The sequence below is a fragment of the Gymnogyps californianus genome, chromosome 4 (genome assembly GCF_018139145.2).
Source record: "Gymnogyps californianus isolate 813 chromosome 4, ASM1813914v2, whole genome shotgun sequence".
NCBI lineage: Eukaryota > Metazoa > Chordata > Aves > Accipitriformes > Cathartidae > Gymnogyps > Gymnogyps californianus.
Genome location: NC_059474.1, coordinates 3,823,566 through 3,848,133, shown reverse-complemented (window position 1 = coordinate 3,848,133; position 24,568 = coordinate 3,823,566).

Here is a 24,568-nt window from a genome sequence, read left to right as displayed (position 1 = left end):
CTTTAATTCTTTATATGGACGATTCCATATAAAGATTCCATATGGACGATTCCATCCAATTCTTTATATGGATGAGTGGTTTAGTTTTGTTTTTCACAGTATAAAAAAAAGCCTTCTTTTAAAGAATTCTAGCCTCATTCAATCAAAATGTATGTGGTAACCAGCCTATGTCTGAATACTCCCATTTGATTGCTGTAATTTCCTTAAGGGCAAGTGTCCTTGGTTGCAACAAAGTAGCTATTTGTTTTAATGAACAGGTCAGGAGTGCTGAAAAGTGTGTTCAGAAAAAGCACAAGATTTTCTGATTAATCAGGAAATTGTGAGGTTAAGTAAAATGCAATATGCTCTCAGAGTTTGTCCAATAGTTCAGTTTTCACCTCATCCTTCTGCTGTTGGAAGTCAAACTAAACATCTATGAGAAAAAAATGAATTGGTGGTTGAATGAGTATGAAATAGGATTACTGTAACTCATGCCCTTTCTCTTTCTTACATCTACCGACCATATACTGCAGTCTCATTCTTCTTTTAAGTACAAAGTCTTATTCTCACCTTATGATTTTAAATAACATCCCTCTCCCTTGCAGAACAGCACAACCTCCATGGGATACAACCATGTTTTCTGTGGGTTTTGCCCATCTACTAGAAGGTAAGACAGTATAAATGCAAATGAGAAATAAGATACATGTTTACTTCAAGGATGTCAACTAAGAGTAGTAGTGAATTCCCCATATGAAGAGTGGATGCCTTTCTGGAAGGTAAACTTCAGCCAGAAGCAATGCACGAAAGAATGGGTGAGATTAGCTGGGTAACGCTATACCAGAGGTCAAGCAGGATCATTAAATTGTTCCCTTCTGCTTCCCCTCTGACTTGCATCTATGAATTTTGCAAGACTTACGCAATGGTAGTAATCACCATCTACATAATCTTTATCATGTGTTCACTGCTCTGAAAAGTTTTACAGCAGCAGATGGCTTTGTTCCACTGCTTGTCTGCAGAGTTCACATGCAAATGCGTCACTTATAGTATCGTCTGCATCACCTAAGGTCATTGGAATTACATAAATAACCAGTTTGTTATACAGTCTACTAATCATTCACCATCTTGTGGAAATCTGTAGGATCTTTGCCTGACGGCTCCTAAGTCATGTTGAAATCAGGCTTTGGGATAGGAACAGAGTTAGCATAAACTACTGGAGGGACTTGCTGAGAACTTATCTGAAATTTCCAGGGATGGCATGAAAGAAAACAGTCTAGACCTTTATTTCTATTACACCAGCTATATGCTTTATCAAGGGCATTGTCTGACCTTTCCTTTCGGCAGCACTATAAAGTGGTCCTCAGAGAGCAGCATCTGAAAAGATACAACATTTTATTCCATGTGCCTAGCAGTGGAGTGCACTTGTCTGAGGGCTGGTACAATTAATTAAGCTAAAGGAAATTTGTTTTAGATGTTTGGTTCATTGGTTTTCACAGCTGAAACGAAGGATAAAATCAGCTTCTTTATGCATTTGTTAGAAAAAAAAATCCTTCTTTTTCTTTGTATTAAATTAAACCACCACTCCAGCTGAATTAAGAAGTGGGTTGCCTTCATGTGTTCCTTTACCTCCACTCTTTCGTGCTTGTATACCAAGAAAAGCTGTTTCCAGATGGAAAAAAACTGAGGTAAATATCACAGTTATTTCTCAATAAGAATTCTCTTTTTCCCATGTGACTGGTTTTCTTCAGAGGGCATATGCTCACTGAAAAATAAACATGAGGACATTAAATATATATTTGCCTGTAAGGGCATATGAGATCTGATTTTCTACTGAAATTGAAACTCGGCTGGGAGACATTCAAGCAAAACTGAAAGACTTACTGAAAGTGCAGAAAACAAGCAGAAAGAAGACATTCCTTTTCCTGAGTTCAGAAATTGTTTGGCCAGAACTACCTGCCTTAGAGTTAGAAAATGCACTAGATTATCTCCCAGGGTCTCTTTCTGCTGGCCTTCAAAGCTTCTGTGGTTTTATTGAAGTAGTGCTTTCATATGGCTTGAGGAAGCAGACCTGCTGAAGATGATATGAGTATTTGATGAAGCTGGCATCCACAGAATATGAAATATTGGTGGTCAGAATAAGATATTTATATAGATGCATTTGTTGTCTGTATCCAATATATTTATCATGAAGAAATGACATTTTACCCTCAACCATGATGCCCGTGGAGTTATATTTGAGATCTGGATTGTCCTCCTCATGCTATATTATATATTATGAACCTGCTGGACACCATGACACAAATTAATCTCATCTAATTTTAGGCAAATATGCCTAAATATATAGCCAAATATAGGCAAATCGGAGTCTAGGTTCTCTGGGTTGCTCCTATAGTCAATGCAGAGAAGTAAGTGCCAGACAAACTGCCGCATCTTAAGTGGGCTGAATTGCCCTGTATCTGTATACCAACTATAGAGGAAGCCTATGACAGTTGGGCTTTAATGTAATTGTATCTGTTAACTGCCTAATATTAAACAAATCTTCTACCTTAGGTTTTGAGATGGTGGGGTTTTGTTTTGTTTCGTTTTGGTTTTTTCCTCAAACTGTTTATGCTGCTTTCAAAGTCCATTTTCTGTGTACAGTAGGCCCTCTGCTACTTCCGTCCTCTGGATAAATGTGGATTTTTTTTGATAACTTGTCTGAGATTAACACCTAATTCTAATCAAGGTATGTAAGAGCTTGGAGGCAAAAGAGAAACATGGACAAAGTTCTGAGAATTTCTCTCAGTGCCTTGGAAAAGTCTTTGCTTTCAGTCTGCTAAGTTAATTGCAGCTTCTACCAATTTGTGAACTAAGTTTATGAGAAAAAGAGTCTGAAAAATTAGAAAATAAATTTTGTGGTAATTTGTGTCATTACAAACCCAATAGCTTCATGCTTCAAATTTAAACTCCATGTCTGCAAAAAAGTGTCGCTTAAATTATGGTATTTAGCTATTCAAATCAAGATACATTACTCCTCCACCTTCAAAAGGTATGAAAATATTGGTGACATTATCTAATGAAATATGCATTTTTGAGCTATGCTTATGGTGCAAGAGATGCAAATTTTGTTAGGGTGTTAACTGTTTCCTTGCTGTTAAGTTTTTGGGGTTTGCAGCTGATGGAATTAGATACTTTGCTGTCCCCAAGCAACCTCCAAGGGCTAGTGCAAAAGGTCTTTGACGTGGATGTAAGGTCAGAGCATGTTTTTTATCTGGACTCTTCATCCTGCTATTCAAGCTGGCAGTTGTCCTCAAACAGGGTTGTACAACCCAGGCTGCTAGCTCCTACAATGCTTCAACAAGCAATTTTGTTAGTATTGAATAATTCATGTAGTGCAATTTAAAAACATAAGCCAAGAAATACTTTGCATTTCTACAGCACAGTCTACCTAAAGAGCTCACAGTTTTTTCATCAAATAACATCCACAATTTTAGATGCTGTATTTAGCGGACTAGACATGCTGCCAATCTGATTTAACATCAGCAAACTCTATTCGAAATCGGACTTAAAAAGCATCAGGTTGGTCATCCAGACAGATCTTTCTATCTAGCAGACAAAGAGATATTAAGATTTAATGGCTGGAAACTAATCTAGGAAAATTCAGACCTATAAATAAGTCTGAATATTTCTTACAGTTAATTCAATTAACCATGGGAACATCTTAGTAAGGACTGTGTGAAATTCACTGTCACTTGAAGTCTTTAATGAAGCTTATGGCTCCGAGTAAATCATATGATGTGGGCTTGTTGAAGGGAGACATAGGATCAAGTACTATAGTTTGTGTTATTTAAATATCAGATGGGATGATCTAATTTTATAATCTGAGAAACATGCCATCAAAAAATTAAAATATAATTGAATTAGTTGGTCTAATAAATCAACACCGAAAACTTGCCAAAATGATGTATCTCTTCCTTTTTAGACTGAGAGAAAAACAAAATCCAGACTGTGTAAAACATATACTCAGGGCAGCATGAAGCATAACATTGAACACATATCTCCATGTCTTTAATGCCTGTGCTTTTACACAAAACCCTAATTACTCACTGTGCCAGAAATCTGTTAAAATTAATGGGAACTGCCATTTATCTCATCTAATACCACTACATACAAGGCCAGCCCCCCTGCTCTGAAACTCAAAAACCTCAAAAAACCCCAAGTGATTCTGAGCCTGCTAAAATTTCTCCTAGTTAGGTCTAAAATAGCAGAGCAGATTGCAAGGACAGGACTATGCACCTTCCTCAAGTCACTGCAAATACCTGTGACATAGCAGCTCCTGAAACCAAGAGCACCAATTAACTTCTACTCTCATTTATTAACTTCCTCTGTCATCAGTCATCCATGATTTGAAGATTTGTGGCCCTGTAAACCTCTGCTCACCTTTGCTGATCATGCTTTCCCGAGTTCAATCAGAAAGTAACTACGGCAATCCTTTCTGTTCTATTTTTCTTCCTACCCTGTCACAATTCAAAGATCTTTCTACTATATAATTTTCCTGACCATGGACAGGTCACAGAACATTAGCTTCATTTTATGACCATTTAAAAAAAAAATTATCAATGATCCTATTAATTGGTACTGTTTAATTCAAGTAGGTCTTCCCCGGTTGCCATCGGAGGACTATATTCTAGTGTCATTGTCCCTTAGTACAGTTGGGTGGGACTATTCCATCTGGTCTTTATGAATGCAAACTAACCACATAAGGTCATTAAACTGTTATAAAAATTATTTTGAAAACGTTAAAATGTATTTTTGTATCAAATGCAATACTTTAGATTTCCAGAAAGAAGGTAAATAGGGGATGGGAGTAGGAAGAAAATGACGAGTAATACACAGTTGATCTCATCTCAGAAAGTGATTCATTATCAAATACAGTGAAGAACACTTCATTTCACGCCAAGTAGCTGCAAACAAGGGCACTGTGCAAAGAGCTCTTCTAAATTAATAAAGGTACATTAATAAAAACCATTTTTAATAGATCCTTTGAAATGTCATTTACCATCAATAGCACTTGGAAAGGTTGAGAGGAAAAGAGGCTTTAGTAGAAACCCACTCTGAAAAACACTGAAAAGAAGAATATTTGTGAGCCATGCCTTGGGTCTCTGATATGCCTCATAACATACACTCAGTAACCACTGAAAAAAAAAAAAGTCATGCACACTTTGAACCTGTGCTTTCTTATTTCTCATACATTTCTTCCAGTTTTGTTCCACTACATGTAGACCTTTTGTGCTGCTAGAATAAAATCCCAGCTTTCTTGTAGGTTGTGTTTACAGCGTGCCCAAGTGACAGACTGTGAGCACATTGCTTTTGAAGAAGCAGCAGATCTAGAGAAAATGGTGTTACAAGACATATCTTTCACTCTTTCTGCCAATCAAGACAAAGTGAGTATCATGGAGGCCTGAGGACACTTTCCCGGGGAATTTCAAGAGCTGGCTCGAGGGGTGAAACCCTTCCAGGTATATCTTGGTTAACGTACCACTACCATGGGTGAAGAGGCAGCCCAGCAATGTGCAGCGGCAGGAGAAACCCATATTGTCAGAGTAACTGCCAACAGCAGAGGCTTTAGCTTAGATCGCCAGAATTTAAGCTCTGAAAGACACATCTGGGAGAGCAAGTTGGAGATGTTTGCTGCCTCACACAACAAAAAGGAAACATTTGGCTTTTCTCATATTAGCTACCTCCTCAGTCTTCCTGGTACCCACAGCCTATGCTGTGTAACCCTCAGCAGTGTGTGTGTCATGGGCACGTCATGTCCTCTCCAGTTGGAGCCACTCTGAGTTATTCCTCTCCCCTTGAGAGATCATCTCTTCTGCTCAAGTTGCGCCAGAAAGTGGCTTTACCCTGAAGTGGAGCTTTACAGCACTCCAGACCTTGATATATCAATAAAGACAATATGTGTAGTGATGGTATCTCACCAAGGTATCAGAACTGTAGAAGCCTTCACATAGACAATATTCAAGGCCTCCAGCCTTTGATGTGTCCCAAAGGGCTTGCTTTCTTCCAGTAACTTGCTTTGACTATCACAGGAAGAAAGATGGGATAAAAATTAAAGTGAAAAGAAGTGACTGCTCATTCATTGCTACCTGATTTGCAGAATTAATATGCTGTAAGGCATGTTTGATCAGTGTTAACATTTTATGAAAAAAGAGTATTTTAATGAAATGAGAGCATTTGCTTCTCTGATGCTTTGGAGACATGTAGTTAACAAACATAAAATACAGACAGGAGTAGATGGGATATCCTGACCAGTTTCCTGGGTGTTTTTTTTGCTGAGTACTGCCTGGTCTGTTGAAGATGGAACAGTGCAACTGAAGATGATTACAGAAATAGAAACAGTGGAGAAGAACAAACTGTATTTGCACTTAGTGCTCATTTGCTTGGCAAACCCGCGTGGTCATGTTCTGAGGATTTAATATCACAGCTTTGGCTTTGGCATAGTAATTTTTTTTAAGTAAATGTCAGACAGAGGTGGCAGGGGAGAAAAAAAGCCATATTCAGCAAGTGATTAAAAAGCATTCAGCAGCTGTCTCCCAAATCATCCCTGTCATCCCTGCACAGATAAATATATTTATACATATATTTTTCCAGCTCCATTATGGAGTCAGTCCAAAAGGCACATCGACACTGTGCAGCTGCAACATCCCTGGGGCATTCTAAAGACCAGATCTCCTGTGTGTCCACCACCTTATTCAGCTCATGAAGCTTTTTTGGTAAGCCCACAACACCAGCATTCTAGCTGGAGCACTGCATCGCCTGGTTCTCGCACAGCCCACCAGCATGCCTCTTGGGTTGTCTGGTTGCCCCCACACCAACAATTCTGTCTGGAGCTCCTGGGCCCATCTGCCCAAGAAAGCCCTCTGCATCCCCATGCTCTTGTGTTCTGTCCCAGATCTGCCATGTAGGACATGGCTCTTAAAATACTCTGGAGCAAAGCCATGCTAGCGAAGCTGCTGCCTTACAGAAAGTATGTTCCCTATGCTAGAAATATCCATCCCTTCTCCAGACTCACCTGAGCCCCTGCTTCGTTAATCTTCAGCCAGCCCTAGCCTGACCAAAGGCTAGGTGTACTGATGGTCAGGGAGACACCAAACCATTGCAGTATGACAAGCCTGAAGCTTTTATACTAGAGGGGAAAAAATGAACCTTGTACAAGATTATCAGGGGACTTTTTTGCATGCTTTAGAGCCCTTTAACCATTCCTAGAATAGTGCGGAAAGGCTTGGCACTGCTGCACTGAGTGTCAGCCCTTCTGAGTCTCAGGGTGAGTTCAGTTTTCAGAGTAAATTTTCCAAAAACAGCCACTTATTTGGAGGATCCTATCATATTTGAACACCACGTCCAGCTGGTTAGCTTGAGCTTTGTTAGTAAGTATCTTCCACTGGACTTGAGAGGCACCCGATTAGATTTTAACTGATGACAGAGTAGAAGACAGCGTGACAGGTTTCTGAAGCTGCTCAGATCTCATGTAAAGTAGGGATTACAAGCCAGGATTCAGATGTCATGGCAAGGGGTAGAGAGAGCATTTCCTTGAATTTTACATTCAGCAAATGTATAGTTCCAGGGGAATTGATATTCACTGAACAAAATTAGAATTTAAAATTAGTACTAACCAAAAGCTTCCTGTGGAATATTCTTTGGTATGAAAATAAGTCGATTGTAGTCTCACCTCTCATTCTGAAAAGGTGCCTAAATGCTTAGATTTTAATGCAATTGAAATGGAACTTTTTGACTATGCAGGAAATAAATATTTCAGTGTTTTGTTTTACACTGACTCATTTCAGAATGTTATTATATACAAAGTTATTTTATATTCTGTTTTATCCGAAGAGATGCACATGTATTTTTATATAGATATATATACATACATATATTATATGTATTATACATATCTATTTAATAATTTTGGTTTGTGTTAACATGTTAAAAAAACAGTGCCTTTTCTTCCCACTCAGAACAACAATGAGCAAAAGCAAATTTAAAACATGGAATGAAATCGGATAAAACCAGATACTTCTCATTTAGATACAACACATTCTTCTACACTGCAGCATGATCCAGTTCAAAGATAAAAGCATTGTCTTCCTGACAACGAAAGGAATTCACATGCCTTGAACATCACCTACCCTTCTTCAATACAATGATCAGCTTATCGAGCCCATTCACCGCCCTAATAAATGGGATGGACTGAAGCTAGTTGTGAACTTGCTGAAAGCAGTTTCCTCACACTTGTGCTGTAAGCTGCAAAAAGCGGATCTGTGAGAAGTGGCATCATTTGGACCGTCAAGAAATATTTCTGAAGAGCTTGCTAGCATGCCTCCAGCAGGAGAACCACCAAGTGACATTAGAGATAGATGTCAGCAGTCTCTGAAAGAGGACTTCTCTAACCCAGTTTAGAACTCCTAAGTTGCAACTCCAATTTTGCGTTGTTAGGCTAGATTAAAATTCTCCTCTCCCCTCTGCTCCTTCCCATGCCATCTATAGGCGAGAAAGACCACCCATAGATGAGTGAATCCTTCCCTTATCGCATGTTTGGAAGCCATTTCAGGAGCTTCATGGGAAAAGATGCCCCTCTGCTTTCCTCAGGAAGGCACTTAAGGCTCAAAGAAGAGTGAGAAGGTAAGATGTGGCAACAAGCCCTACTTACTGTTCCTTCATGGGAAATGATATCAAGGGCTACGCTTACGCTGCATGTTATGTCCTAGAACCTAAGTTTTATTCTCTGACTTGCTTATAAAATTACAGTATAGCCCAGGGAGGGCTGGATGCATCTCCAGACTTCAAAACTCACTGTTTCCTTGGGATCAGCAGCATTTCACTCTCACTATATAATTATAACGGGGTGATCTAAGGTAAGTTCTTTTCAAAACAGTGATTCAGGACTCCTCTTTGTCAAGTCTTGTGGTGCTGATTCAGAGTAGTCTTCCAAGAAGCATACATTGTGGTCAGTGTCCTTCATGACATCCAGTGTCTTCCAGCTTTCTTGGGGCATGTCATGAGTCCCAAGCAATGAGTAAGGCTGGGATTGGGGCTGCTGCCATTTTGGGAGCTACCTAACAACAAAGAGATGCTGATTCAGAAAGACAGACATTACCCATCATTAGGGAACTCAGACAGAATGGGGAGGATGCTGGATCTTGACTCCTTCTGGGCACCAGTCCTTGATTCATGGACTGGTTTACAAGTGAGTGATGTAATTTTTAAGTTAATATATTAAAGGATTGTAGACGTTTTTACTAGGCCTACAGCAGCACAAATCCCTTTCGTTCCTGCCATATCTATTGCCGAAGCTGATCCTGCAATAGTGTGCTACTCTCAGGCGCTTCTAACCTTTATGGACTTTCCCCAAATACCCTCCTTTTGCAGAAGAAGCAGCTCGTATCTTGGCAGGGCCAACTGGGATAAAGCTCAGCTCCTCTTCTAAAAAACACTGCTGTCAGCCTGTGCAACAAAGTGGCAAATAGGATATCCTGGATGGCCAGAGACAGACAACAGTAGGCTTGAAATATGCATTTGCTAGAAGGCTTGGGTTTTATTTAAGTACTCTGAACTTCAAACTCCAGTATTAGATGTAACGCCACTGGCACAGTCTGCAATTGAGCAATGTCCCTGAATAATGCTGCAGTCACTTTGCTATTATTTTGAAGTGGTCTTACTTCCATAACTCCATTTTGCTAGTAGTTTATGGAACTATGGTAAAATATTTGCTTTGCCATCCCGGGGGGGTTGTTTTGCTGAAGATCCAAAGCTGACTGACTCATCCCCTATAACAGGAATTTTGTTTCTCCTTGCTCTTTTGAGATCACGGTCATTTGTAAAGTAAATGTGGGCTGGCAGCACAGGTACAGAATAATGTCTTTAAGTTTCCCACCACTTTCACAGAGTTCAGAAGATATAGTACTCAATGCCCACACATTGTCCATGTCTTTTTTGCTATCTCTTGTCCATATCAACACATGCTGCAGTCATACCTAATGTTAAAGCCTCTGTATGGGAAGACTGTTATTATGCTTTGCCAAGCCACCATTAGTTCCCACTGAATCCCATTTCATTAGGGGACTCTAAAGAACTTTATATTTTCTGACTGCCACTTTTGGCCATGTAGCTTTAGGCAGATAGAAAGTCCTACTTGATGCTTTGCCAGTTGGAACTTTTGATACCCTCAACTGGCATGTCATTTGTCTTTGTCTTTGTCTCTCTCTCACTATATCTGTTATCTTTACCTGATTTTGGTTCTGATTATTCCATTATCTTCTCAAGCCACAGGAATACATAATTTAAGACCTGAATTGTAATAACTGAAAGGACAGAGGTACTGCCCACTCCACCTTGATTGACAGATGCAGAAGGTCTGGCCTCCTGGATCTCTGCTCTGTGTTAGTTGGGAAGCTGACCGGTCAGGGGCCATCATCTCTAGGGAACATTCAGTCCTAAAGGCAATGGCAACTCCTGCTGCCTTCACTGCCGTAAAAAGACAGATAGAGAACTGAACAGCACATTAGAGACAGGTCATCATTCCTGTGGGCTCAGCTCCTGGGAACTCCAGAGTTTTGCCAGACTCCACCACTTCCTTCTGAAGACCTCCAAGTCCAAACCTTTGAGAGATGGGTTTGCAAGAAAATGCAAGACTGTTCTCCCTCATCCATTTGGACCTCTCCCACTCACTCTGAAGTAATATTGCAAATAGTACCTTGATAGTCATCACCACCATGTAAGAAGTGCAAAGCAAATTAAATGGGAGGAGAATTTTGCACTTGTCAGTTGGAGTTGGCTTGGTGCAGGATGCTGCATGTCCCAGAAGCCACCTGCTACATCTTTAACTCTACCCCTAGGAAAGGTGAAAAACTGGCTCACAAATGCTTTGTAGCTAGTATGTGCAATGAGCACATAGTCCTTGGTTCTCATTCTGTAGTAGCTGTGCCATATAGGGTATTTGCCACCAGTTCTGGGCTTACCTGGTAGCTCTTTGGCTCAACTAATAATGTGTCTCAGAAATGCTGAGCTTCAGCATTGCTTACTGAAGGGGATGAGAAAGTTTCAGCCACAATATTGATGCTGACTGGCATGTCACACACACCTGTATCATTTGGCCAGGCGCATGGGCATGCTGTCTTCTCTGTTTGCATTACAACTGTCCCGATTCAGCTGCAAAGTGTGGAGATTCAGTCTTCACAGAAATAAATTCCGATATTTTACAGTGCAGCTGTGGGAAGAAAGAGCCGGGCATAATTTTACATCTGGCAGCACCATCACTCACTAGTTCAGCATCAACTGTGCTGTAAGTAACACTGTGATTCCCAATATGAGTCTTCAGAATTCTTGTGGATTACACTGACTTGGCAACCAATTAATCTGATCAGTTCATTGCTGAAACATCTGTTTAGAATGAAGATGCCTGGTTGTAAGACAAACAGAAAATAAAAATCTGTTTGGGACTGTGGATGACAGAATTGAAGATGTATTTTACACAAAGTGAGACCAGAGTTATCAGCCTTCACTCAGTGGTGGCAGGACCAGTTTGCTGTTGCTGATCTTTAAGCTTTATGCTGCAAAGGCATCCAAAATTTTAGCACAGTATGTGTAGGAGTTTGTCAGCTTTATCATTCTTGTATACACTGCAGACTGCTGCTTCCTCCCCATGGTGTTCTTCTAGATAGACATTTCTGCTGGAGCTTGATGAGTTTGATCGCCCTTAACTGCAATGAAGCTACAGCTTGGGAAAATGTGTGTTGGAACGGAGTGGTGAAGATTAGGAAGTTATTTAAAGCTCACTGCCTGAGGCAGGCACCCATGAACAGCAAGGGCTGACTAGAAAGGGCCTGAGACCACTTTCTGAGGACACCATGAAGGAAGAAAAACAAATCTCTCAGTCTAGGGACTGCCCTGGTCCCTGCTGAGTGTAAAGTCTGGAGAATCTCTCCTTTAAAACAAAATGCAAGAGTCTGCCTGTGGTACGTGCTGGATTAAAAGCTACTTCTTTTTCCAGAGGCAGTCCTTTGTGTGAGTCGGTGCTAGTCACATACATTGGTATCATGGTCCCCAAAGAAGCAAAAAGAATGGCAGTAATTTCAGTTTTATTTTTAGAAAAAAAATAAAGGAAAGATGGTGGCAGCACCTGGGAATATTAACTCGTACCTTTAGAGGTCACTCGATCACAGCACTACTGAAATTAAAATAACTTCCTAAATTAACATTTGATCTTGCAGAGAATTTAATTTAGATAGATTGAAGCGAGAGGAGATGGAATGACCTTACGTGTAACTGCAAGCCACTGCCTAAATGTGGCAGCTTGAAACTATACTACCCATGATGAACCGTTTATACAGCTGTGTGCCTTTGATCTGAGAGTCTTGAAAGCTTCAGAACATGGCCATGAGGTGGGAAATATTCTGAAGGTCAGTAATGTTTACTCTAGTAGATAAAAAAGGAGTGTTAGTCCTGGCAACAAGGCAGTCATATTTTCACAAGTACATGGGATAAATTAGATTTGTTTTGAAAACAATTTTTTTTTAAAGAATCTGAAAGATATTTATAAAATCTCTACAACTTGCTCCTTTTCCATTTTTCATACACTTAAGGCTAGAATCATGAACAAAATCATCGTGTGTGGCCTCCAGAGATGAGCTAGTCCATCTTTCTGTCCCAAGCTAGGATCAGATATAATTTCTGACCCTATCAGGTGTTTTGCCCAACCTGCTTTCAAAGGACTCCATTGACACAGATTTATCAATGACCCAGACAATTAATTTCAACACTTCACTATCCCTACCTTTAGAAAGTTCTTAATGTATTTTGTTGTTGTTGTTGCAGTTTATGCTTCTCACTTCTTTTTCTGTATGTTACAAATATGGAACCAGATTTCTGCCTTTTCTGTGCTGGAACACTTTCCAGATATGAAAATTTACAACTCACGACAGAGCAGGTTGAGTGGTGAATGACACAGGGATGTCAGCGGTGGATGATCTTTCCTCTGCAACGCATTGCAGAGAGCTCCTGATATCCTAGCAGTAGCAAATGGCTCATACAAGAGACTCTGCTGGTCTAGAAGTAGTGGAGAGCTCAAACTGGGCACCATAGTTTTGATGCTTTCCTCACTCTTAGAAGCCTCTAAGCTTTTTCACTGAGAAGGTGATTTACACAAGAAATCACACCTGTGATAATACTTACATTGTGCACCACTAGGTGGAAATTGCAAGGACCTGATACCTGTATATGTTCCTAGGGTGGTTATAGTGGTTTTCTTTATTGCAGTAAGATCCCTGTAAGTGTGTTTGTATGTGAAGTTGGATAAAGGTGATATAAAGGAGACAACAAAAGCACCCTCACAATACCCACTGAGGTGCAAGAAGGAAACAAAAAAATAGACACAGATGACATTTAAAAGCTCATAGGCAGCATCTTTATCCTCATGTGCCCTGTCAGGAGCCAGCTCCTGATACCATTAACTACTTTAAAGTCAAGGTCAACAGTAGCTGAGCTGCTGAACCTACAGATAGAAACAAGCTGTCATGTAGTGAATAAAGTTTGTTCCTATAAGGCAGGAAAAGCTTGCGGTATGGCAGGAATTGCTGCTAGTGCTCATTAGATGGCACCCTTCCTTCATGTTAGGAAGGGAAGTAACAGCTTGGCTAGTTTTGAATTCACTACAGTCTCTCTAGCAAGCATAAAAAAAAAGAAGATTCTTCCCACTTGTTGTCATTGGCAAGTTTTTATATTAGTTGCTATGTCAACCCACCACCCACACTGAATTCACCTCACCCACCCAAACTTTCCCTGCAATAGCAATCCAAAACCTTTCCCCTTTCCAGCTCAAGTATGACTCACGACGATGCTGTAAAAAGCGGAAGGTGAGCATATTCCTCCCTCTGAAGACACCTCCAAATCACTCTTGGTTGAAGCAATTCCTAGACAGAGAGTCATATATAGAGTGTTCTCTGGAATATTTCCAATGCGAGAGACTCAATCAATGCATAATGATATTACGTAATTTGGCAAAATAATATGCCATGACTGAAAAGGGCTTCAGTAATGGGAGAGAGCCCTGAATTGTAATGCAACATATAGTGTCATTGGAAAGGGTCAATGTCATGTTCATGGAGCATAAAAATCATCTTAGTGACCTTGATTTGGTGTTTTTTCATTAGTATCATAGAACCGTAGAATGTTTTGGGTTGGAAAGGAACTTAAAGATCATCTGGTTCCAAGCCCCCTGCCGTGGGCAGGGACACCTTCCACTAGACCAGGTTGCTCAAAGCCCCATCCAGCCTGGCCTTGAACACTTCCAGGGAGGGGGCATCCACAACCTCTCTGGGCAACCTGTGCCAGTGCCTCACCACCCTCACAGTGAAGAACTTCTTCCTTACATCTAATCTAAATCTACCCCTCCAGGTTAGACATCAAACTCTGCTTTCAAACAATTCATGATTTTTATACTTTGCATTAAATAAATGCCTTTAGAATGCCCTTGCTGATGGATTTTTTTTTTTATTCTTTTTTAACAATAGAAAACATTCTCTTTTCATTAGCTGAAGATTTAAGCTCTACAGTAAGCTCTTTTAATTGATTTTGGCATTCATCATGCCTTTAACCGACTGCTTAGCCAGTTCATGATTTTAATGCCAAGTCTTTTTTTTAGGGGGTGTCCCTTCTATTATCTAACTTTGAAAGGCAAGTTGTTAGCTTGCAAATCAGCTTTATTATTCCTCTAGATCTGAGTGAAGAGAACTTTGTTAATAGAACAAAAGCTAAAGCAAAACAAGCACTGCGATCTATTAATCACTAATACTTTGTTCAAGACACATAGAAATTGTATTATAAATTGCTATAAAACTGATTAGGATGGGAGCAAATCACAACTAAAATACATCTCTAGCTTCATGGCACTCACAAATGACGCAGAATTAATGATATCCGAGGTTAGTAGTCCATGCTTATTAGAAATCCAAATGGTGTGCTTTGTAAATTTATTGGTGCATCTGATATGATGTTAAAACCAATAAAGCAGCTGACATTTACTAGTTGAAAATGTAATAAAATATGTTTCAGTACCTGCATTTTAGCAATTGTCAAACTGATGCTCCTGCCACTGTAAAGTATTCTGAATCATTTAATTTCTCTGAACACCTGCTCTGCCGTTTATTTGCAGACATTTTGCCACATGAAAGTAGAGCTCTCATTCATCTGTGTTCCCATTTGTACTGGTGTGAACCTTCCAGCTCACAAAGATAAAAGAAAAAGGGAAGCTGGCTGACCCACTCACTCCTTTACTGCTATTACTGCTTTTATTATGTTTGTACTTGAGGACTTAGAGGTCCCCGTTGTGTTTGGCATTGCACTAAGAGAAGCAGACAATGCTTCTTCTCAGGAGCTTATAATTTAAGTAGAAATCTTACAGCCAGGATGGAGGGAGAGTTATAACACACAGAGTGTGACAGCAGCTAACTTTCTTTCGTTCCTGCCTGTCATTTTTTAAAGTAAGGGGTTTTTTTACTATGTGTGGTTAAGGAGACAGTGAGAAACAGGAGAAGGCTAAAGGATCAGACAGAGAAAAAGGGAAGAAGAGAAGGTGGAGAACTGCAAAGAGAAGGAAGGACTGAGGAATTAAGGGAAGAATTGGGGAAAAAAGAGAAAAATTCAATTGCATGCTGCAGACAGCTCCCTGGATCCAGAGGTCTCAGCTCAGATACAGATTCCAACTACTTTGTCGTTTCACCAAGGCACCTTATTTAGGGACCCCATTGCCTTGCATTTGCTATAGTTAATGGATGGAGATGGAGGCCAAAGATCTCTATCTTCCTTCAGAATTGCTTCTCTGTCTCCATTGATGATGGTCCAGTTCCAGAGGGACCACAGTCTGCCTGACACAGGTGCCTCAGATGGAGATCTAAAGTAAGATGGGATCAATCCAGGCCTTGGTGTTTCCAAAGGGTGTGTGGCTTGGCTAGAGATCTCCCCAACATCATCCCACACCCATTGGGTTATTGGAAAGAGGGATGACCTTAGCTAATGACTTTTACAACCTTATTTTTCTACTGGGTCTTTGCTTTGCCTGCTGCTATTTCTGCCAGATGGAGAATTTGGATGTTTCTTTCTCTAGTCCCTCTTAATCCCCCAATAGCACATGGTGGAGCCTACTGGAGATGGGACAGTATCCTGGTGCAGCGTGGTTAATCTGTTCTTCCTCCAGTATCAGCTGCAATTCAGAATGGGCAGTCAGTTCCCAGAGAAATGAAACAGAAAGCTCCCCATTAATGCTATTTGTCAGAAGTCCTTAATATCATACTTGCCTTTTAGCCTTACTCATCAACATCCAGAGGGAAAAAAAAGCCCCATCAAAACCAAGAAACCTTCTGATTAAATGAGATTTGACAGAACTTTCCTCAAGAACAATGGCTTTAAAGCCAGCCAGAAAAATGCTTCTAAAAATAGACCAAATTGATCTGCCGCCTTTGAAAAAAAATCCACCTTAAGATGAAAGAAAAAAAATTCTATTATTCCCCTTCCACCTTCTCATAATTATTTTTGAAGTCTGGGTTTCACCAAGAAAGCCATTTCAGTCAGTCCTTTTAAAATGTGTAAGAGAGTCCCTCCATTCTTTTCTCTTCTTTTTTTCCTTGGTGTGGCAGCATGGTACACAACACTTTTCATGTCCGTACTGAAATAAAGAATGTAAATCTAAGTTCCAAGACCAAGAAAATGTCATGAGGAAGAACCTGAAATTAAGTGTATTCCTACTGCTGCCAAACAGATTACTGGAGTTGCTTTTATTTCCTTACATATTCATTTATTTTTTAATCTCCCACCAGCTAAACAAAATCAAATTGTGTAAGAAAGATACGTAAAGTAACTTCAATTAACAATCCCTTCTCTGTGAATCTTGGTAAGCTCAAGGTAGATATATACATCACCGCAAGTCCAAAATACCCTCTATAGGAGAGAGAGAGAGAGAGAGACACACAGACTTTTTAGTAGGGCCTGTTGCAATAGGACAAGGAATAAGGGTTTTAAACTAAAAGAGGGTAGATTCAGACTAGATATACAGAATAAATTTTTTATGATGAGGGTGGTGAAACACTGGCACAGGTTGCCCAGAGAGGTGGGAGATGCCCCATCCCTGGAAACCTTCAAGGTCAGGTTGGATGGGGCTCTGAGCAACCTGATCGAGTTGAAGATGTCCCTGCTCATTGCAGGGGGGTTGGACTAGATGACCTTTAAAGGTCCCTTCTAACCCAAACCATTCTGTGATTTATGATTCTGTGATTCTATGATTCTATGATTCTATGAATCCTGGTAAGCTCAAGGCAGATACATACATCACTGTAAGTCCAAAACACTCTCAACAGGAGATAGATATAGATATAGATATAGATATAGATATAGATATAGATATAGATATTTTGCACACCCAAACATTGGATCTAATGTTCACCCAAGTCTACGGAAAGATGGTTGTTAATTGTAATGGGCTTTGAATAAGATCTGTAATTGCAAGCTACTGCTAAATGTATCTGCCATCTCCCAAACCAGACAAACGATGATGAGAAAAGAGGGGTTTCTCAGTCCTCAGAGGCAAGCTCACAGGGACATACAAATACTTATCTGCAAAGCTTTTGGAGGAAACACACTGACGTGCACTGGTAGACTATTACTAGAATCTTATTATTGTGTCCCAGCTCGTTAGTTGCTCAGAAAAGGAACTAATAATCACTTGGCACCAAAGATCCTTGATGCCTGACTTCAAGCTCATAAGTAATGCGGCTTAGCCACACTCTCAAGCTCAGTGATAGTGGCTTGCTCGGGGATCTTTCTAAACTGAAGCCTTGATGAAGCATTGCAAACTGGATTGCAAGCTGGACCAGGCCACTCACTCATTTTGTCTTGTAGCTTTGAGAACAGTCAGTCTATCTGTTTCACAGGAAACTGCATGAGAAAAATTCAGGATAGACTTTTGCATGAGAAAATTACAGAATAGATTATCTCCTGAGAAAGCCTTTTCCTAGCCCCGGTATATGGAAGTTGCTTTAAATTGAGTCATTCTGGGGATTTCTTTTTGCTGGTAAAACTCTAATTATTTCTTACCTGACTCATTCAATCAAATGAATCTCTCTCTGCAGTTTAAGATACGCTTTTTTCAATGTTTGTTTGCCTTATTTGACAGGCTATGTAATGAGCCCTCTATTATTTCACAATGTAATTGTTACATTAATCAGCAGGTGAATACATTAATCACCAGGTGAATACATTAATCACCAAATGATTGCATGACAGGGAAGCCTTCCAGACAACACAGAACTATGATTTGTCTGTCTTCTGTGCTGTTACAAGTTCTCACAGTTTGGGTTAGGATTTCTTAGTGTTTAGGATGATTTTTAGGTCTCCCTGATTCTTTTCCCCTTTCCTTTTTCCCAGTTCCTTTCCCCAGAGTATGTTGGTACACACATTAAACTCTCATCCCCAACAGCTTTTGTCTGTATCCCAGGATAATGACAGAACACGGAATAAATCCTGGTTTTAAAGATTTCTGATTAGCAGGTGGAATTTACAGAGGGATGCAAACTACTGTAGGTTTATTCATCAGTATCCTCCATTTGTTCTTAACACGCATGATATCTTTTGCCTGTGAACATTTCATTACATTAGCCTTTTCCTATGTCACTCTGAATGTATGCAAATACTTTTTCTTGGACACTGTTGTAAAAGCGACAGCTTACACTCTGCAATGTCCTTTTAAATTTATTGCTTGTTTAGCAGGCATGGATTTATCCTGTGAGTAGAAAAGGCTAGGAGGAGGGATAAGGATTTTAAGGTGGCTTTAGTATTGGTCTAGTATGGTCATCTCCTGGAAAAATTCGAGTGTAAAATCATACATGATTCGATGAACACAAATTCAAGCCTCTTGTTGAGCTGCAGTCTGAAGTATTAGGTATGCAAAAGACTTACAGAAAAGGCAATATCTTCAGCAGCTGGTAAATGGACAGTGATCTTGGCTCAGGCAATCCCCATCTGCATGCCTTCAGAGGAGCTGCTTCACCTCCCTGTGCCGGTTTCCCTTCCTGCAATGCATCTGTGTTGCAGTGGGAAAGTCCTAGCCTCCCTGGGAGCATTAGGTGGGACTGATACGGAAACAAGACTAAATTTCTTATAAGGGTCAACATTTGGTGGAACTATGGAAACCATGTTGTAGAAAGCAGAAAATCGAAATGAGACTTCTGGCATTTGTGTGTGTGTGTGTATGTGTGTATTTTCCCATTCTTTTGATTTATCTACGTCTTCCCAGGCTATTATTTAAGATGATGAGCTTGTTGACCCTAACAATAGAAATAAAGGGATAATGGAAGACATTTATTGCAGAATAGGTCTATTTCTTTGAGATAATTCTTGACAGTTGCATCGTCTGACTAAAAACCTAAATTGCTCGGTCATTAAGAGTGAGCAGGTGTGAACTGATGGATTCAGAGCACACACGAATTTTGATTTCTAGATGCAATCAGCCAGCCCTTTATGTTCTTGACAGGACTTAAAAATGCAAATACTGAAACAAGCTGAGAGCAGCTCACACTGATCAGTAGTATCAAAGGAAAAGGATTTAGTAACATTAACACGGTAATCTTATCTCCTTTATGCTTAATTTCTAAGAACTCTTCAGGTAACAGTCTTTCGGGTAGTGATATTATTAGTCTTCAACTTGCAGAGGAACAAAAAACCCCCACAAACTTTAAATGCTAAAGACCTCAAACACTTTGGGTATTATCAGTGAGGATAATAGTTCAAACACACAAATATAATTGGAAATGTAACCATCACCAAAAAAAAAAAAAATCACAAAAAAGCTTTATTTATAGGTAAGAAAGTTGAAATCTTTGAAAAGCTTGCATCTAGACACAATTTTGGGGGAATTCTGTGATTAAAAAAAAAGTAATGGACTGCATGACACTTGTCAGGCATAAATCTCTAAAATCGCAGGGCTGGGAGAGACTTCACTCTACCTGGGATTTGCCATTCTGCGCCAGGGTGTCGTTATTGATTCATGTCCAACACAGCGTGTGGCTTGTCCAGCTTATTCCGGTTTCATCTGGTTGCTACCCTTTAGTTCATATTACTTTGCTTGCCTGTAATGTTTTCAGTCACACACTTCAGCCAAGGGCACAAACGATCACCACGTTCCTGTGAGCTCTCAGGAGTGCAGTTGTTTGCCCTCATTACTTTCAGAGTGAAAATAAAGCATAAAAGGGAAATGGCAGGATATGAGTCTTGGCGTTAGTTTCTGGGAAGAGATGTTTGAGAGTTTTTTTCTTTTCTCACTTTCATCAGAAGAATTAGACTTGTCCAAATCAAAATGACTACCCTATCTTCTTTGGTTAATTCTTCTATCTCTGGTTTTTTGATCGTTGGCTGTAACTGGCTGGCATCTTCACATTGTAACATCTTCACTGCAAAACCACCAAAGTCTGGTCTCACCATGTCCGTGCAGATATTCTCTAAGAATCAATTTTATCTGGCATTATACAAATGTTAAGGACATTTCCCTCTGGGGAAGGAAAAAGAGGAAAGTGGAAGACAACTGTGGACTTAATATGCCAGCATACTACAAATTCATACTAAGCTTTATGCGTTATTGAGATTTTAATACTATTTCCTTTAAAGACATAACTCACTGTTTTCACTGAGGCTGTGTTTAGTAATAACAGTGTTCAGAGATAATTCCTTCTTTGACCAGAAAAAAAAGTTCATCAAATATTCAACATAAATTCTTATGAACCAAATATTTAATTGTGTGTATATAGTCTTGTAATTGTAAAGTAACAATGTAGTTCAATACAAATTTCCTCCACTCTAATATTTAAGTGCAATTTAAAAAAAAAAAAAATTCAGGCAAAGCTTATGATGAATATTTGAAACATAAATAGCATTTTAACCAGATGTGTTTTCTTGCCAGCTCTAGTAAACGTGCCGTCTCAGGTAATATTTTAAACTGATTTAAATTACTGCAACATGCCCAGTTTGGAATCTGAAGTATTAAATGAACCAGAAGGCTTTATGGGAAGTTAACTTTACAGAAGGAATAGAGGGAGACAAGACATTTTGTATTGATTAATATCTCTTCTAACTCCACACTTCTGCATGAAAGTGATTTCTTTCTCCCATTTTGTTGACATAACAGACTGCAGTTCTGCCACGGAATCACAGATACAGTAAGAGATGGTTTCACAAAAACTCTCTAGTCATTCTGCGAATAAATATTACAGAGTTATTCTTTGTCTGCATGAAAGATTGAGTAGAAAACTAATTTCCCTGTGGAGAATAAAGCAGAAGTTGCATTGAGAAAAATGAAAAAGGAATCAAGACAGCCCCCACAAAATGTCAGAAACAAAACTTAAAAAAAAATCTAAGCATGCAGACCACATTTCAAACTAATTAATCAAAAAGATTGAATAATTGGCTCCTGAGTTAAAGAGTATTGATTCTCATGCAGTGCGTACTGCATGGATAATAAAGAAAGGTTTGCAACAGTGAAAAGCAAGGCAAGCTGCCTAGGCATTAAAATGTAATCCCAGGGAATATCCTCCGGGTTAAATTTGAAAAGTATAAAAGCTTCTCTTTGGTTGTTGAGAAAAAATGTGAGCGAGGAGATGAAGACAATACAAATTACTATGTCAACCTATGATGAATACAATTCAAGCAAAACAGAACATTTGTAGTTCCTACTTACAAAAGATCACATTAGATTTCCACGTCTTTGCTTTAACTAATATTGAACTGCTGATCATTGCAAAAACAAACAAAGCAAGCAAACAAACAAAAACCTCTCTTGACTAATGGACTCTTCATTTTTTCCCTCTGTCCACCTTTTTTGGCTCTTGTGCAGGAAGTTTTTCTTTTGGACAGATACTGAAGCTCAGGTCTGGGTGTAAGTGGAATCAATATGGCATAAACATTAATCAATATAGCATAAACATTACATTAAACAATACATTAGCCCTGAATGTTAGGGAGTGTTTCGATTGTCTAGACCTTAATGATGGTGACGATAGGGTGCAGTGTTTATAAGTAAGAATCAGGGGGAAGGCCAACAAGGCAGATAACATAGTGGGAGTCTGTTATAGACCACCCAACCAGGATGAAGAGGCAAATGAAATATTCTATAAGCTGCTGAGAGAAGGCTCACAATCGCTAGCCCTTGTTCTCATGGGGACTTCAACTTACCAGATGTGTGCTGGAAATACAGCAGAGAGGAAACAGTCTAGGAGGTTCCCAGAGTGTGTGGAAGAGAACTTCCTGACACAGCTGGTGAGTGAGTCACCTAGGGAAGGCGCCCTGTGGGACCTGTTGTTTGTGAACAGAGAAGGGCTTGTGGGTGATGTGATGGTTGGAGGCTGTCCTGGGCATAGCAATCACAAAATGATAGGGTTTTCGATTCTTGGAGAAATAAGGAGGGAGGTCAGCAGAACTGCTACCTTAGATTTCCAGAGGGCAGACTTTGGCCTGTTTAGGAGACTGGTTGACAGAGTCCCTTGGGAGGCAGTCCTGAAGGGCAAAGGAGTCCAGGAAGGCTGGACATTCTTCAAGAAGGAAATCTTAAAGGCGCAGGAGCAGGCTGTCCCCATGTGCCGAAAGACGAGCTGGTGGGGAAGAAGACCAGCCTGAATGAACAGAGAGCTTTGGCTGGAACTCAGGAAAAAAAGGAGAGTTTATGACCTTTGGAAGAAGGGGCAGACAACTCAGGAGGACTACAAGGATGTCATGAGGTTATGCAGGGAGAAAATTAGAAGGGCCAAAGCCCAACCAGAACTTAATCTGACTACTGCCGTAAAAGACAATAAAAAATGTTTCTATAAATACATTAGCAACAAAAGGAGGGCTAAGGAGAATCTCCATCCTTTATTGGATGCAGGGGGAAACATAGTGACAAAGGATGAGGAAAAGGCTGAGGTACTTAATGCCGCCTTTGCCTCAGTCTTTAATAGTAAGACCAGTTGTTCTCTGGGTACCCAGCCCCCTGAGCTGGAAGACAGGGATGGGGAGCAGAATGAAGCCCTCATAATCCGAGGGGAAATGGTTAGCGACCTGCTACACCACTTAGACACACACAAGTCTATGGGGCCAGATGGCATCCAGCCAAGGGTTCTGAGGGAGCTGGCAGAAGTGCTCACCAAGCCACTTTCCATCATTTATCAGCAGTCCTGGCTAACCGAGAACATCCCAGTTGACTGGAAGTTAGCAAATGTGACAAGAAGGGCTGGAAGGAAGATCTGGGGAACTACAGGCCTGTCAGTCTGACCTTGGTGCCGGGGAAGGTTATGGAGCAGCTCATCTTGAGTGCCATCATATGGCACGTACAGGACAACCAGGCGATCAGGCCCAGTCAGCATCGGTTTATGAAAGGCACGTCCTGCTTGACTAACCTGATCTCCTTCTATGACAAGGTGACCTCCTTAGTGGGTGATGGAAAGGCTGTGCGTGTTATCTCCCTAGACTTTAGTAAAGCTTTTGACACCATTTCCCACAGCATTCTCCTGGAGAAACTGGCTGCTCATGGCTTGGACTGGCATACTCTTCACTGGGTAAAAAACTGGCTGGATGGTTGGGCCCAAAGAGTTGTGGTGAATGGAGTTAAATCCAGTTGGCAGCCAGTCACAAGTGGTGTTCCCCAGGGCTCAGTATTGGGGCCCGTTATGTTTAATATCTTTATCAATGGTCTGGACGAGGGGATCGAGTGCACCCTCAGCAAGTTTGCAGATGACAGCAAGCTGGGCAGGAGTGTTGATCTGCTTGAGGGCAGAAAGGCTCTACAGAGGGATCTGGACAGGCTGCATCGATGGGCAGAGGCCAATTGTATGAGGTTCAACAAGGCTGAGTGCCATGTCCTGCACTTGGGTCACAACAACCCCATGCAACGCTACAGGCTTGGGGAATTGTGGCTGGAAAGCTGCCCGGCGGAAAAGGACCTGGGGGTGTTGGTCAACAGCCAGCTGAATATGAGCCAGCAGTGTGCCCAGGTGGCCAAGAAGGCCAATAGCATCCTGGCTTGTATCAGAAATAGTGTGGCCAGGAGGACTAGGGAAGAGATTGTCCCCCTGTATTCGGCACTGGTGAGGCCGCACCTCGAATACTGTGTTCAGTTTTGGGCCCCTCACGACAAGAAAGACATTGAGGTGCTGGAGTGTGTCCAAAGAAGGGCAACGAAGCTGGTGAAGGCTCTAGAGCACAAGTCTTATGAGGAGTGGCTGAGGGAAGTGGAGTTGTTTAGTCTGGAGAAAAGGAGGCTGAGGAGAGACCTTATCGCTCTCTACAACTACCTGAAAGGAGGTTGTAGCGAGGTGGGGGTCGGTCTCTTCTCCCACGCAACAAGTGATAGGACGAGAGGAAACGGCCTCAAGTTGCACCAGGGGAGGTTTAGATTGGATATTAGGAAAAATTTCTTCACTGAAAGGGTGATGAAGCATTGGAACAGGCTGCCCAGGGAAGTGGTGGAGTCACCATCCCTGGAGGTATTTAAAAGACGTGTAGATGTGGTGCTTAGGGATATGGTTTAGTGGTGGACTTGGCAGTGCTA